General features: G+C 37.2%; 1 pseudogene across 1 annotated transcript; it reads right to left on the reverse strand.

Moving 5' to 3' along the window:
• Positions 1 to 314: 314 nt before the first annotated feature.
• LOC308620919 (glycine cleavage system H protein, mitochondrial-like) lies at positions 315 to 920 on the reverse strand (annotated as a pseudogene). The gene has a single exon. The product of its transcript is annotated as a glycine cleavage system H protein, mitochondrial-like (transcript).
• Between the last annotated feature and the right edge of the window lie 14,289 nt (positions 921 to 15,209).

Below are 15,209 nucleotides of genomic sequence, written 5' to 3' on the forward strand. Positions count from 1 at the left end.
ACAAACTTTTCTCCACTGTCATTTATTTCCAGTGGCAAGTTCATTGAGTATTTTGACCCAAATCCAGGGATGGCTGTGAGCAAGTTACAATATTATATAAGGTTAAGATAACAATGTTATCCTTGAATTACATAATTTTTGTAACTAGTTTTACCACAGATAATTTCAGGAATTCTGAGTATTATAACTGGAGACTAGCTTAAAAATCACAGGGTGTTGTGAAAAAGATGCATAGTGTTTATGTGAAATCATTAGGAAGTTAAGGGGTAAAAATTTTCTTCAGGCAACATTGTTGCAAGTAGTTTCTTTTGCTAAAAGTTGCTTTTTAAAAATCTATCCACCACTAATTTAAGACAACTATACTAGATTAAGTTGTTTCAAACTAGTTTATTTAGGGGTTCCATTTTCACTCCTCAATAGATTTTATGTATTTCTCATATGCTTCTTCACTCATTAGTTCATCTAGTTCTGAAGGGTTACTGAGTGTCATCTTGATCAGCCAACCATCTTCATAACAAGATTTGTTGACAAGTCCTGCATTTTCTGCTAGAGCTTCATTAATTTCAGTTACTTCTCCTTATAGAGAATAGAGTTCACTAGCAGCTTTCACACTTTCCAAAGCACCAAATTCCTCGTTTGTTCAATTTTGTCCCAACTTCAGGCAGACTACAGTAAACATCTCCCAAAGCTTCCTGTGCAAAATTGCTGATTCCCACTGTTCCAACACCGTTTTCTGTTGTTACCCATTCATGTTTGTCTGTGAATTTACGACCCGACAGCAGAACGGGGCCGGTGCACAGCGCCCGGACGGCGCCCGCCCGCAGTCCCCAGGGCCGCGGCGGGCAGGACGCGTTGGGCGCAGAGATGGAGCGCAGGCTGCAGACCGCGGCCCGCACGCTCCGCGCCAGTCGCAGCGCCATGTTCGCAGGGGTGCAGAGGGTCTCCGCGCAGCATCTAGAGCACCCTCGGCCGGAGGGGGCGGGGCGGGGAAGGAGCGAGCCGGAGCGAGCCGGAGCGAGCCGGCTGGACCGGCGCGCAGGGGCGGGGCCCCGGGAGGCGACATTGCTCTTTTTCCTCTCCTCCTTTCTTCCCCCTGGTAGTTCCCTTTCCCTCCTGCTGCTTTTATTCTTACAATATTTGCTACATTATCAAGTCAGTGGACTTCACAGACGGAATGTGAATATTTTGTTTTCTGACTTTGTAAAGAAGAGTCACTGTGGTAACTAAGTTTCCCAGGCAATTTCATTCTGTCATTTGCCAGATGGAAATCCCAGATAATTTTTAATGCCAGAACTCTCCCCAAATAACTAGTTGTCTGTCACTCATGTTTGTTTCTGAAGTAAATGTGAAAATATTCAAGCATTAGCTCAATCTGTATTGATACAATTCATGCATACCAAGGAATCCTAATAAGCAGGAAACAAATTAGAGGTAAAATATATTGCCATCCCTTCTTTGCAAACACCAGAGGGCACTAAATGCTGAAAAAGAGGTCAGAAATTTTACAAATGGTACATAAGTAGATTTTCTCACTAAAGGGAGTAAGAAAAAGTTACATTAAAATAATATACTATATGCCCTCTTAAAAAAAAGTCTCTCTCTATAGAACACACACGTTGCTTTAAGAAAACGGAACAGGTAATTATGTTAATCTAGAGAAACATATTACTATCAGAAGAATTATAATAAAAATCAACCAGAAAAAATGATCTCTTCCTCAGGAATCTTAAAATAATGAAAAATCTATATCATATATTTCATTGTTATCGTCCCTCTCTGTGTCTCTCTCCTTCCTTCTTCCCTCCCTCTATACTTATGCCTCTATTTCTATTTTTTTCTCCAGCTATAGGTCCAGCTTTATACCTTTAGCTATAGTATATTGGTATGTATCTCTCTGTCTTTCTAACTCTCTCTCTTTCTCTCTCTCTCTCTCTCTCTATATATATATATATATATACACACACACATACATATATATATGTCACATAAATCAATGAAAAACTCTAACATCTCAACAAAACTGTTAGCAAAGCATGAAAACAATTCACAGAAGTAGCATGGCAAAAATATTATAAGAAAAAAGTTTATCTATAATAGTAAAAAAGCAATATAATCTAAACAAAACCAAAATTAAAGCGTTAAATGCTAGTAAATATTATATACAGCAAAATAGATACTCTCATACACCGTTGGCAGGGGTATTAAACTGGTCAAACAAACAAAAACCAAAAACAAATTCCAGAAAACAATGTGAAGATGCATGTGTTTAGACAGATAGATTTTTTAACCTGAAAATTTACTTCTTTAAATCTACCTTAAGAAAATGAGAGATATGTAAAATATGAATGTACAGACATTTGCCAGAGCAATATAATAGTAACAAAGTGGAAATAAACTTAATACCTTACAGTAAAGAAAATGCTATAATGAACTTCTGTTATAGCCATAGACAGAATATGTTGTCATTAAAATTTAGGTATTCAAAAACTATTAAATGATATTTGATATTATGATATAATGTTAAATTTTTTTTAATGGGAAATAAAATTATATACACAGTATGTTCCCAATATATTTTTAATGTTCTTTTATTAATGGTGGTTAGATTTATTCAGTAGGGTTACAGATACATTTTATTTTCTTTATAAATTTTTCATACTTTCTGAATTTTCTAAAATGGGCACATACCAATCTTATATTTAGAGAAAAGAAACATTTGTAAATGGTATTTTGAAAAAAATATCAAAGTTTCCCCAAAGATGCAAGAATAGTAAAAATAGCTCTTATTAGGATACATTTAAAAACTGAAAATGTTCAGGTTAAAAGATATATCACTATCTGTCTATTTACCTATCTATCTATCCATTCATCCACGCATCCAATCATACACCAAGACACATACTTATGAGTAGTATATCAGAGTACTTATTTTGTTATGTACTTACCAACATTGAATAATATAATCTTTTTTTATATAGTATTGCTTAATTACTATTGAAGCTGAATATATGTTGTCTTATGATTTTTTGGCCACTAGTAATTCTATTACTGTGTTAAATTTTCTGCTATTATATAATGTACATTCCATATTCAAAATTTCACCTATATACCAGAAATTTCCATTTTGGAATTTTTTTCTTCCATCAAGAAACTAATTCAGGGTTACACAATACATTTGCTTTCAGTATTTCCTTAGTGTCTGGGACAGTTTTTTAGGCTTTCTTTGTCTCTGGCAACATTGACTTTTTCAAAGACTACAAGCTAGTTATTATGTGTAATGTCTCACAAGAATTTGTGGGGTTTTTTTCTTATAATTCAATTCAGAGCATACTTTTTTGTCTGGGATATTAATGAGGTAATGCATCACATCAGATGTCCCATTTTTGGTGACTAGTAAGTAATTTGTGGGAAGATATTTTGAGATAATGTATATATCCTATTTCTCATCAAAGTTTACATTATAGCTTTATCATCCTTTGATGATTCATGCCTGAATCAATTATTGCTATGATAATCACAAGATGGCGACTTTCTAATACCATCATTCCTTCTACTTTTAGTAGTTGGCATTCTTCTACTGTAAAATTTTTCCTTTCTCCCCAATTTACTTATCAGCAGTATAGGCACATGGATTCTTCTTTTAATCAATGGATTATAATTCATTACCATAATTCTTTATTTTGATATTCCAATTGTGCCAGATTTGGCCACTGGAAGCCTCTTCAGGCTAGGCCTTCATCATTTTGACATGTCTCCATCTTTTTTTTTTTTTTTGAGCACTTCCTTACTTTGTGGCACAAAATGTTCCAAGCTCATCTTGTACTTTTCCTGTTTCAATCATGGAAAATTCTAATCTAATACTATGGGGTTCCTTCTAGCTTTTCACTACTCTATGTTTGTATCTCCCTTCTCTAAGAGTAACAACCCTGGCTCCAAATATCATCAATGTCTTTCCTCATTAGCTCAATACTGCAATATGCAAAATGTAGTTTCCGAATTGCTAGACTCATGCTACTGTGAAATACAAACCTACTGAGTAGAGTTCAAAACTAGTTTATATATTTTTTGTCTTTAGAATAAGGGTATAGTTCAAAAATTATTTGGTTTAAAAATATTTTTTAAATTAATTTGGTTAGTTCTTTTATTTCCTTTAGTTATGTTACTTGAAAAAATTATTTTTTACAAAGCTAATTATATTTGGTTAAATTTAGCTTATATGAAAAAGTTAATATGAAGGTTCTTCTGGACTTATTAATACATTTCAATTTGATGCCAAATTAGAAATATTTACTTCGTTTTTTACAATATTACTCAAAGTATAAAATAATTATCAATGAGTCCATACTGATACAAGTAAATAACTGAGTAAATAAATGGGGGACCAGAGACAAATCTCCTATGCAGAAAAATTCCAAATAATTTATGCCTTGATTTTGTCCCCAAGGAGATGGAGCATAACTCCTTACTCCTTAAGTGTGGGCTTCCTGTCAAAGCGGACAGTATGAAAAAGAGGTAAAAAGAGTAATAGCAATAAAGAAATCTACCAAACACTACCTCATCCAGGTAATCAAGGTTAACGTCAATAATGATAAGTCATTTTGATAGTACTTACCCTTGATATAATGGGATGAAAATGGCACTTTACCTCTGTGGTCTTCCCAAAATACTTTACCTCAATCTAATCATGAGACAAAGTTCAGACAAATCCCAACTGACTGATATTCTAGAAAATACCTGACCATTACTCCTCAGAACTGTTCAGGTCATCAAAAACAAGGAAAGAATGAGAAAATATCATAGCCAAAAGGATTCTATGGAGGTGTGACCTACTAGATGTAATGTGGCATTCTGAGTGGGATCTTGGAAGAGAAATGACATTAGGTAAAAAGTAGGGAAATTTGAACAGATATGAACTTTGCTTAATGATAATATATCAATTTTGGTTCATAAATGTAACAAATGTACTACACTAATGTAAGATATTAATAATAAGTGAACCTGATTGAGGGGTATATGGGAACTCTCCCTACTATCTTTGCAATTTTTCTGAAAATCTAAAGCTATTCTAAAATGAAAAGTTTATTCTAAAAATCAGTGTAAAATATTTGGAGAAGACAAAATGTATGAAGAGGAATACCTAAATCATCTTTTCCACCATTCCTACATAAATACCTTTAATATTCTTAGCATATTTCTCTCATTCTTTGCCTCTTTCTCCCCTTTCCTTCCTCCCTTTTTTCTACCTCCCTATTTATCCTTGTCCCTCTATTTCTATCTGTATCTCTTTCAATACTTTTCATACTTCCTTTTCTCTCTCTCACAGTCACTGACTCTCTTTGGGTAAGTAAGTGTATGTGTGAATTGACCGGATCCCAAAATAAAAGAGATGAGATATTTTAACTGATTCTTGAAAGTAGCAACCAAATTAAGAATATGGAAGGATTGGAGAGTAGGCAGAAGAATTGGTGAAGAGATTTCCTTGGAGAAAGCTGTTTCTATACTGTGAGTCCTCCATCCACCCGACCCCAGACCTTGGCTAAACCTTTACTTGAAGCTTATCAGGCAGACAAGTACTCACAGGATCACTCACAAGACTTCAAATTTGTTACTGTAATTAAGAAAATGACAACCAGTAAATGATTTGTACCAATTCAGTCTATGGCAGCAAGGCAGAGAGAGTTACACTGGGATAGGCCTGAACTCTCAGGCTTTGTTGAAGCAAGGGGAATGAGAGAGTTTTCCCATTAACCAGTTGTAAACCATGCAGGAGCAAGAGGCAGTATTGGATTATCCTAGTTTCTTGACCAATGAAGCTGCCTAGAAGGGTAGAGGGGCCCTAGCTGCAAGAAGCTGGATATGGCCGACAGAATCTTGGGGGCTAAGGAAATGTGCTATAAGCAACCACGTGGAATAAGGAAGTGGCCACCCAGGTCAAGGGAATTGCTGTAGAGAGGTGCTCAACAATGGTAGTCATTAAGGATCCAATAACATTTGTCAGCAACTGAGATCATGAAGCCATCCAGCCTAGTCAGGATGCCTCTGTGCCTATTATGGGCTGAATATTTGTGTCCCCCAAAATTCATATGTTGAAGGGCTAACTCACAGTGTGACTATTTTGAGGCAAGGCCTTTAGGAGTTAATTAGATTTAGATTAGGTCATGATGGGATTAGTGCCCTGGTAAGAAGAGGATCTCTCTCCCCACCTACATACATTGAAGAAAGGCCATACAAGGACACATTGATAAGGTGGTTTTCTACAAGCCAGGAAGAAAGCCCTCACCAAGAACTGAATTGACCAGCACCTTGATCTTGGACTTCCTTGTCTCCAGAACTGTGAGAAATAGATATCTGTTGTTTAAGACATCCAGTCTATGGTATTTGCTATAGCAGCACAAGCTGACTAAGACAATGCCTTTCCTCACTTCTACTTCCTTTCTTCTCAGCTTTGCCTCTAGAAACAAAAAACATCAGCTAGCAAGTGGATTAGGAGAGGGGCAGAGAGATGAAGGAGTCAATTATACAACCTCTTTCCTGAAGGCAGGCAGCTGCCATTTACAGACCTTAGCATAGAGGGAGGTAAGAAATCTTATCTTTCAATAACAATTGAATCACTTAATTGATATCTGGAAATGGGCACATTCTAAGTACTGAATTGAAATAATATTTTGTAAAGTTAAGTGATATTTTAACTCTTTAAAAGCAGAAAAGTATTGGATTCTTTCTAAATACCATCCAGTATTAGGAAATGTTTACTTCTACCAAACAAATATTTAAGGGACAGTGGAAGACTAACATGAATTAGTGTTTCAATTGTGCAAAAAATCGTGTTTGTTCATTATCTTGAGTATGTATCTGTTATGGGTTGAATTGTGTTTGCCCCAAATTTCATATGTTGGAGGCTTAAGCCCCAATACTTCAGGACTTGACTGTATTCGGAGATAAGGCCTCTAAAGAATTAAAAAGTTAAAATGAGGTTGATAAGGTGGATCCTAATCCAATATGACTGGTATCCTTATAAGAAGAGGAAATCTGGATACACAAAGAGACACCAGGGGCAAGTGTGCACAGAGGGACAATGATGTAGGGACACAGAGAAACAATGGCTATCCGCAAGCCAAGGAGAAAGAGAAACTGAACCAAACTGAACTTGCTAACACCTTATCTTAGACTCCTACCCTCCAGAACTGTAAGAAAATAAATTTCTGTTAAGCCATCCAGTGGCAGCCCTAGCAAACTAATACAACATCACCTATATATATTTGACATATCACACTTATTTCCCCAACACCTTCCAGTTCTCTGTTTCTAACCCTGAATGCATTCCTCAAACTAATTCACTTTCCTTTTCCTCTGTTATTGTCCTTGGCTTCCTTCCTAGGCTGAAACTGGAATCCTTTCTCTTCCATTAGGCCTTCTTTTAGCCTCTATAGGTACAAAATGAGCAGATCTAAATGGATGCTGGCACTTTTCCTGAGGCCTCTTTTACAGGGTTAATGCAACCACCAGATGCTATTCTTTCCATTCTCAACTCAAATCCTGTGGTTGAACTGAGCCAAAGTCTGCCAGCTATACCTTATAAATATCTCATCAACTAATATCCCACCAAGACTTGGAGAAGTGAACTTCCCCTAGGCATTGGAAATATATAGCAAGTCATACAAAAGCTGAACTACAAGTTCAAAATCTTTGATGGCTCCTCAGCACAAGAGGATCAGCCTCAGGAGAGGAGGTGTAATCACTGACAGCTGCAGATTTGCTTTATACCAATAATCGTCTCCTTTCCTTCTACTTTTTCCTTATGCAATGTGCATGTCACCTGGAGTGGAGGTATGTGTGTTTATGTGACTCTCCTCTCTCTTGCCAAAAGTCTCTTTGTCTGGAAGAACAAAGGGGTTTTTTTTTTGTTTGCTTTTTGTTTTTTGGGTTTTTTTTCAAGAAGGAGGTGCCAAGACAATGGAAGAGATGGAAAGGGTAGAGGCAATGGGATCATGTTTGCTGCCCATCATACCTCTTGGGTCATATGAGAGCTCCTGGGTAAGAGAGGAATTAGAATCAGGGTACGATGGAGCCCCTGTCATGAGGGACTTAGCAAGAGCTGAGGAACTGGCACTGTCCCTGTGGGACTCGGTGGTTAGATAATTGAGCAGAGGATCATTCATTCCCCTCCCTTCCTTAAAATATCCTGCTTTGACCTCCAGGGACCTCGGCAGCTTTAGTTTAACTACATGCATGTATTATCACAGGTCCCCTGAAGTCCTCTCAAGCAATTGTGAAATGCTGGATTTTGACAAGGGAGAGCTGAGTGAGATGTAGCAGGTGCTATATGCTGCTTGTGGCTGAGCAGAAAGACTGAGTTTTGAGAATGTTTGACAGGTGCTCTTTGAGGATCCCTGGAAATGGTAAGGGAAGATACTTTGCTGGGAGAGGGGGTATGTGGGTGCATTGGAAGTACTGACTGGGGATAAAATTAAGGTGGAAGTCTACTTCCTTTCTGCTTCATATTTCCATGCAAAATGACCTCTAAATGCACAATGATCTCATCCCAAGATACTCAATTTAGTTACATCTACAAAGATTCTATTTCCAAATAAGGTCACATTCACAAGTACCAGGGGTTAGGACTTAAACATGTCTTTTGGTGGGGAACTATTCATCCCACTACACTGCTCTATGGAACTGTTCCTTCAGGTGAGAATCACTAGATTTTCTGTCCATCTCAACTAGGCAAGACAATTTCTGTAGTTTGTATTATCAAAATGTTAGTGTTTTTCATTTTCTAGAAAAAAATATATTTACTTGAATTTTATTTTTCAAAATACGTTTTGTCTTTACCCACCTCCCATGGGTAGGAAGCCTCACAGTGTCTGCCAGTTACACTGTGCTCCACTGATACCTACCAAGAAAGGCAACCTCAGGCAATTCACTACACAGACCATGGTTGATTGAACTATTTCCCTTTATTCCTGGGCACCGTGCAGACTGCATTTCCCACTCTCTTTTGCAGTTTGGTGTGGTCATATAGCTGAATTCTGCCTAACGGGATGTGAGCAGAAATGCCGTGCATCACTTCCAGCTGGCCCATAAAACCCTCTCATGAGTTCACCCGTTCACTTCTTTCCCCAAACTCCCTAACCCACCCCCAGTCTGGATATCTACATTCAGGGCAAAGTTGAAAGCCATGGGTTGATGATAGTGAATCTTCTATCAGTCTGAGTCCCTGAATGATTAAGTAAAATAGAGCTCCCCTACACTGATCAGGAACACTATTTTGGAATTTCATGGAGTAAGAAATATACTTCTGTTTCACTCAGTATTAGGTCACTGAGATTTTGAGGGTTATCTGTCAGAGGAGGAAACATTCTCTTAATTAATACGAGCCACAAAGGTGATCTGTTCAATTAGACCCTTCCTAATTAGGAAGGTGGAAATCCAAAGATACAGAATACAGAGGATAATCCATGAAAAATGGAAGAGTAAAATTCATACATTTCATAGTGACCACCTAGAGCCTAATAAAAGAACCGTTACTTGGCCCTCCTACCTCCTCTCCTATCATTCACACTGGTCTCCTTCCTGGACTTGAACCTACCACATGACCTTTGTGCATGCTACTTTCTCTACCTGGAATACTATTCCTTCTATTCTATGCAGTTAGTTTCTTCTCATCATTCAAGCCTCAGCTTAAAACAACATCTCTCCAAAGAAGCCTTCCTAGCTGTCCCTACATAAACTATATGACCCCCAACCCAATAATTCTCTAACATATCACTCTGTTGTTGTTCTTATAACCCTTTAAACATGATCATTTTATTTTTTTACCTGTTTATTTCTCTCTCCCCAGACACCAGAAGTTTCATTAGAATAGGGACCTTATTTGTATTGCCCACTGTTGTGTCCCCAGAGCCTTGCACAATGCTGATCAATACCAAAGATGCTCAGTGATATTAGTTGAATGAATGAATGAGAGAAAAGGGGAAAAGAGAGAAAGAAATGGTATAACACCCAAGAAGATCACTTGTAATATAATAAACTTTCATTAGTTAAGTCTTGAAGATATCTCATCCTTGTTCTATGAAAGGACCTAATATATACTACACTATACTGAACTATGCTGTACTATATTATGCTATGTATACTCTTATAGAATAACATTATTTCAAATTACTTACCTATATTTTTCAACGTACCTACCTCATATAGTAATGGGCACATTTCAAAAAAGAAGAGAATATTTAATTCAGATTATAGGTACCAGAAAATGCTTGAGAGATTTCATAGTCTGAGGATAGAGAATGGACAATTAGCTGTTTTGGTTGCAGCAATAGACGGGGCCTTAATGAAAGACTATTAGGGCTCAGAGATTCAACATTTCACAGGAGGACCAGGCTTAGGAAAGAGACAGGAATCAAAGCAGTTTTAAAGGGCCCAGGAACAGGAGGGATAATAACCATCTTATGGCAGGAATGGTCTAGCCAACATACCTGCCATCCTAGATATTGCTGCTGTCATCATGACATTTCTAAACATGGTCTCTCATGGTAGATTCCATTTACCACCATGATGAATGAATTCAGGTCTTTGTGTGTATATGTGTGTGTGCCATTTTCTTAGGTTACAAATAACTAAATGGGAGCATTTAATTGGCAAAGTCTATATCATGAGACTGGTCTTTAGCTGCTACTCCATCAGTTTCTATGTTAGGAGTTAGTAGGGAGAGGAGTGCCCTCAAATGAGAAACACATTCCAGAAAACAGTACTTACCAAGGCATGGGTCTGCATGGTAAGTAGTTGGATGTTCTCAGATGAGGTCAAAGTGAGGAGAAGGCAAGAGCTTTGAGGGCAGTGAGGAAGGTGGTGGTCCACTTGGGAAGAGCCTTGGTGCCAAGCTCAGAAACTTGGGCTTTATCTGGGAAAACATGTGCATATTATTTCTCTATCCAGATCATAAATTCATTGGTTTAGAGAAAAAAATATTTATCTCTCTGCAGACACACACAGCAGTAAGCATAGTACTTTGCACAACATGGTCAATCAATAAAGTCCTTTCAAGCAAAGCAGAATATAGGGGATAACAAGTTGATATGAATTCATGACAAAAGAATAGAAATAAAAAGTTGAAGAATAGGCCAAACTTAGAAACTTAGAAAGAGGTTTATTTTTCTCCAAACTCTTCTATTTCCCCCTTCGAGTCCCTAGATCACCTCTTCCCCTTTTTCTCCTCTTCCCTAGAAGGTACTCAGGGTAATGGAGGAAATAGCAGTTGAATATGGGGTTAGTTAGACACAATTTCCAATCCATGCTGTGCTCCTTACCAGCTTTGTGACCATGGGCAAGTCCTTAAGCTCTCTGATGTTCAGTTTCCTTGTTCACAAACAGCAACTCATGGTAATGAACTCACTGTTTTGACAATTTACCTAATAGGGAAGTTCCTTTCTGTCCACTCTTCCTTTCTCTTACTGAGGCGCCAAATCCAGTCATGACCTCCAAGCAGTTTTCCAATGCTCCAGGATTCATTTCTCTCCTTCCTTGCCCCTGCCCAGCCTTTATACATCTTAAAGGGGGTAACTTGTGATGCAAATAAATGAAACTTTAATGGTGCAATTATAGGCAGTTAGAGAGTTATCTTTGTCAGGGCATCCCTCACAGTCATTTACATAATATTAATTGGTAATCACTTTTGCTTAACACATCTGCTAGGCAGTAAGAGTTTTCAGCTGTAATGTGTAAAGTTTATAAACCATTAGGAGGCAGAATAGTGCAAAGAGGAAGAGCATGATCTCCTGAGCTTATCTACCTCCATGGAAATCCCGGCTTCACTTACCTGCTGTGACTGTGGGTGGGCAAGTTACTGAAAACCCTTTGCACCTCAGTTTCTTCATGAGAAGAAGTGGGAGAATAGTATATATTGTATGAGGTTGTTAGAAAGATTAATGAGTTCATATATATAAAGACCTTAGAACAGTGCCAGAGTCAGAATTAAAACCTGTTGAATAAAATGATTGAAAGATCCCTAAATACAAAGAAAATGATATACGTTCTTGTACTATGAACCTTCTTTTATTCAAAACAGCTAACCTTATAGTGTGAGCAGACATGCAAACTGACTCAGAGATAAACACCTCACGTTCCTACTAAATGAAGGTTAGGCATGCAAAGATTTATGAAGTGTGACACATATTAGTCACTCATTCATGCACTGAGAAGAAAAAATAGGTGAACCAAGCCCAGACACAGAAAACTTTAGCCTCTCTCTCTCTCACACACACACACACAGATACACACACACATCCTTTTTTCTATGTCCTATACAAGCTCCGTATCTTATTGTATGCAGAACCGTTAATTTTTAAACAAGTTGAATTTAAAGCCATTAGGAGCTAATTTAAAATTATAGTGTAGTACTTATGAGTATGAACTCTGATTCATATTTAATTTCTTTATCCTTTTTGCCTGTTTTACAGATAAGCAGATTGAGGCGAGGAGATGTTACAATACTTGTGCAAGATGATTGGGGAGTGGAGCTAATTTTATTGGTCTGTAATGGGTTAGAGCTTTAAATTCTCCACTCACCTAATCTCTCCACAACATCCCTCCAAAAAAAGACACATATTCATTTCACAACTGAGGAAACTGAGATCGAACAAGAATTGGAAGCTTGTGCAAGATTATGGAACTATTAAGTAGTGGAACTGTAATTTAGACTTCAGTTTGCCCACCCAAATGCTATGGGTTTTTTTCTGGATTTCTCAACCTTTGTCACTTTCCAACAGCTAGGTTTCCTTTGTTTCTTTTGCTGGTAAGGAGCACAGCATGGATTGGAAATTGTGTCTAACTAACCCCATATTCAACTGCTATTTCCTCCATTACCCTGGGTACCTTCTAGGGAAGCGGAGAAAAAGGGGAAGAGGTGATCTAGGGACTCGAAGGGGGAAATAGAAGAGTTTGGAGAAAAATAAACCTCTTTCTAAGTTTCTAAGTTTGGCCTATTTCTCAACCTTTGTCACTTTCCAGCACCTTTACTTTCTCAAATTCACAGCTTAACATCCCATAGGTATTGACACTGATTTGAATGGAACATCATTGGAAAGGATCTTGGTAGAATATAAGATACGGACTTTGCTCTCACATGACTACAGTCTAGTTGGGAAGAAAAGACACTCACAAAAGAAACTATCAAAGAGCAAAACAATGAAGGAGAGATTCATTTGGATATCAATTCATCTGAATATTCATATGTCAAGCCCTGTGCTTGCCGATGGTGGGTGCAGCGATGAGTAAGAGACATGGTTTGGGTCCTCATGGAGTAATGGAGGAGAGATTAGTGAACAAATAGTTGAATAATCACAGATGTAAAATATGCTCAGAGTGCTTATCTGTTCTTTTTCCTTCTGGCTGAACACCCTACCTGGACAAGTCCTGGTCCTTCAGACCCTGCCCTGGGGTCCATCTGCAGGACCTTCTCTGACCTCCGTAGAGTGGATGTTGATCAGTAAACTTTTGAAGCAGCCTGTTTTTCTTTTACAGACTCCCATTTCTTTGTCTTTGAAGATGACTTTTCTGGCAATTCTGGGATAGAGCCAACCCTTAATGTAAAGCAAGTATGTAATCAAGCAGGGTGGGCTCATTTTCTCTATGAGTGACTGCTTGCAACTACAAATAAGTATCTAGCTTGGGGGAACTAAATAAAGAATGTGATTAAGAACTTTCTTCTTAAAACATGAAATTACAAACCACAGCAGGCTCAGTTACAAGTATGCTCATGATTTGTGAAGAGTCAAATATATTCTTGATGTTTCTTATGCTACTGGTTAAAACCATGTAGCCTTTGGGTGGAGTACTAGAAAGAGGATTTAATTAGGTAGATAAAATGCCAGATGTAACCACTGAGGCAGTGACACCCTTTAATTGCATTTTCTTTGTACTTATGGTTGAAATTGTAACCAAATTAGGTACTTTGAAAATAGACTAAATTTGCACAAACATATTTTATAAAAGGCTTGACAAATTTTAGTGTATGCTTTCACTAACTTGAAGCTCCTGTATTTCAGTAAAGTTTGGTTTTCTATTTAACCCAAGTTTTAAGTACTCCTTTAAAATTTCAATAGTGGGTATATTTTAGGGAACATGAATTGGATGACAGCATATTTAAATCCAAACATTAAATCATCTTTTAATGGGAAATTACTGTTTCTCAGAAGCTTTTATTTCATTGCCACAGCACAAAAGATCATCTGAACGCTACATAATGGAGCACTTTAATCAATATGTGACTCTGCTGGGTCTTAAGAGTTCCTTCCATTACTTCAAGCAATATTTGTATCGATATGTTTATGTGTGATGCATTTGATTTCAAAATCCAAAAATATTTTGTTTGCTTCATAGATTACAAAAAGTTTTAGACTAATAAAAATAAATTCCTTCATAGAAATTAAAGGCATGGATATATATTTAACAATAAAAGGCTCCATCCTCTCAAAAACTTTACCACTTACAGTCAACTCAACAACAAAACAAATAAAATAAAGTGAAAATGGCAACCCATGGTTTAATATTTGAACAAGTGAAAACATATGAGTTATTATATTCATTGCACCAAGCAACCCTGTGAGTTAGGAATTATTTTCTCCATATTATAAATAAAGAAACTGAGGCTCAGAGAGATTAAGAGTCTCACCAAATATCACATGGTTAAGAACTGAGAGAGCTAAGATTTAAGATCAGTTTCATCAAACCCCAAAGCCGACACACTTATCCATAAACAGTATTGCACGATGGGAAGGAAGAAAATCGACTATCAGGCTATCATAGTAATCAAAGACGGGGGCTATAAAGTGAAAGCAGTAGGAGATTACCCAGTGTGACTTCCAGCTGGATGAAATAATTTTCAATAACTGAAGAGTTATTGAAACACATTTCAAAAGAAGAAATAACAGAAAATTGGTAATTTAGATATACATTTTAAAAATATTGCACAAAATCAAAGCTGATTTTAGTTTCCACCTTGAAAAGCTATGTAGTGATGAAGAACACGAATTGTGGAATCAGGATGTGATGGGTCCAAGCTCTCGCTCTTTTAATAGCTATGCAACTGTGGGCAGTTAACCTTTTTAAGCCTTAGTTTACTAAATCATTTTTTAAAATAGGGATAAAAATAATAATTTTGTCTTAGCCTGGATCTCCCCTAATAGCAGAGCCCGAGGTAAGACTTA

The sequence above is a fragment of the Mesoplodon bidens genome (genome assembly GCF_964165515.1).
Source record: "Mesoplodon bidens genome assembly, chromosome: 7".
In the NCBI taxonomy this organism is placed as follows: Eukaryota; Metazoa; Chordata; class Mammalia; order Artiodactyla; family Ziphiidae; genus Mesoplodon; species Mesoplodon bidens.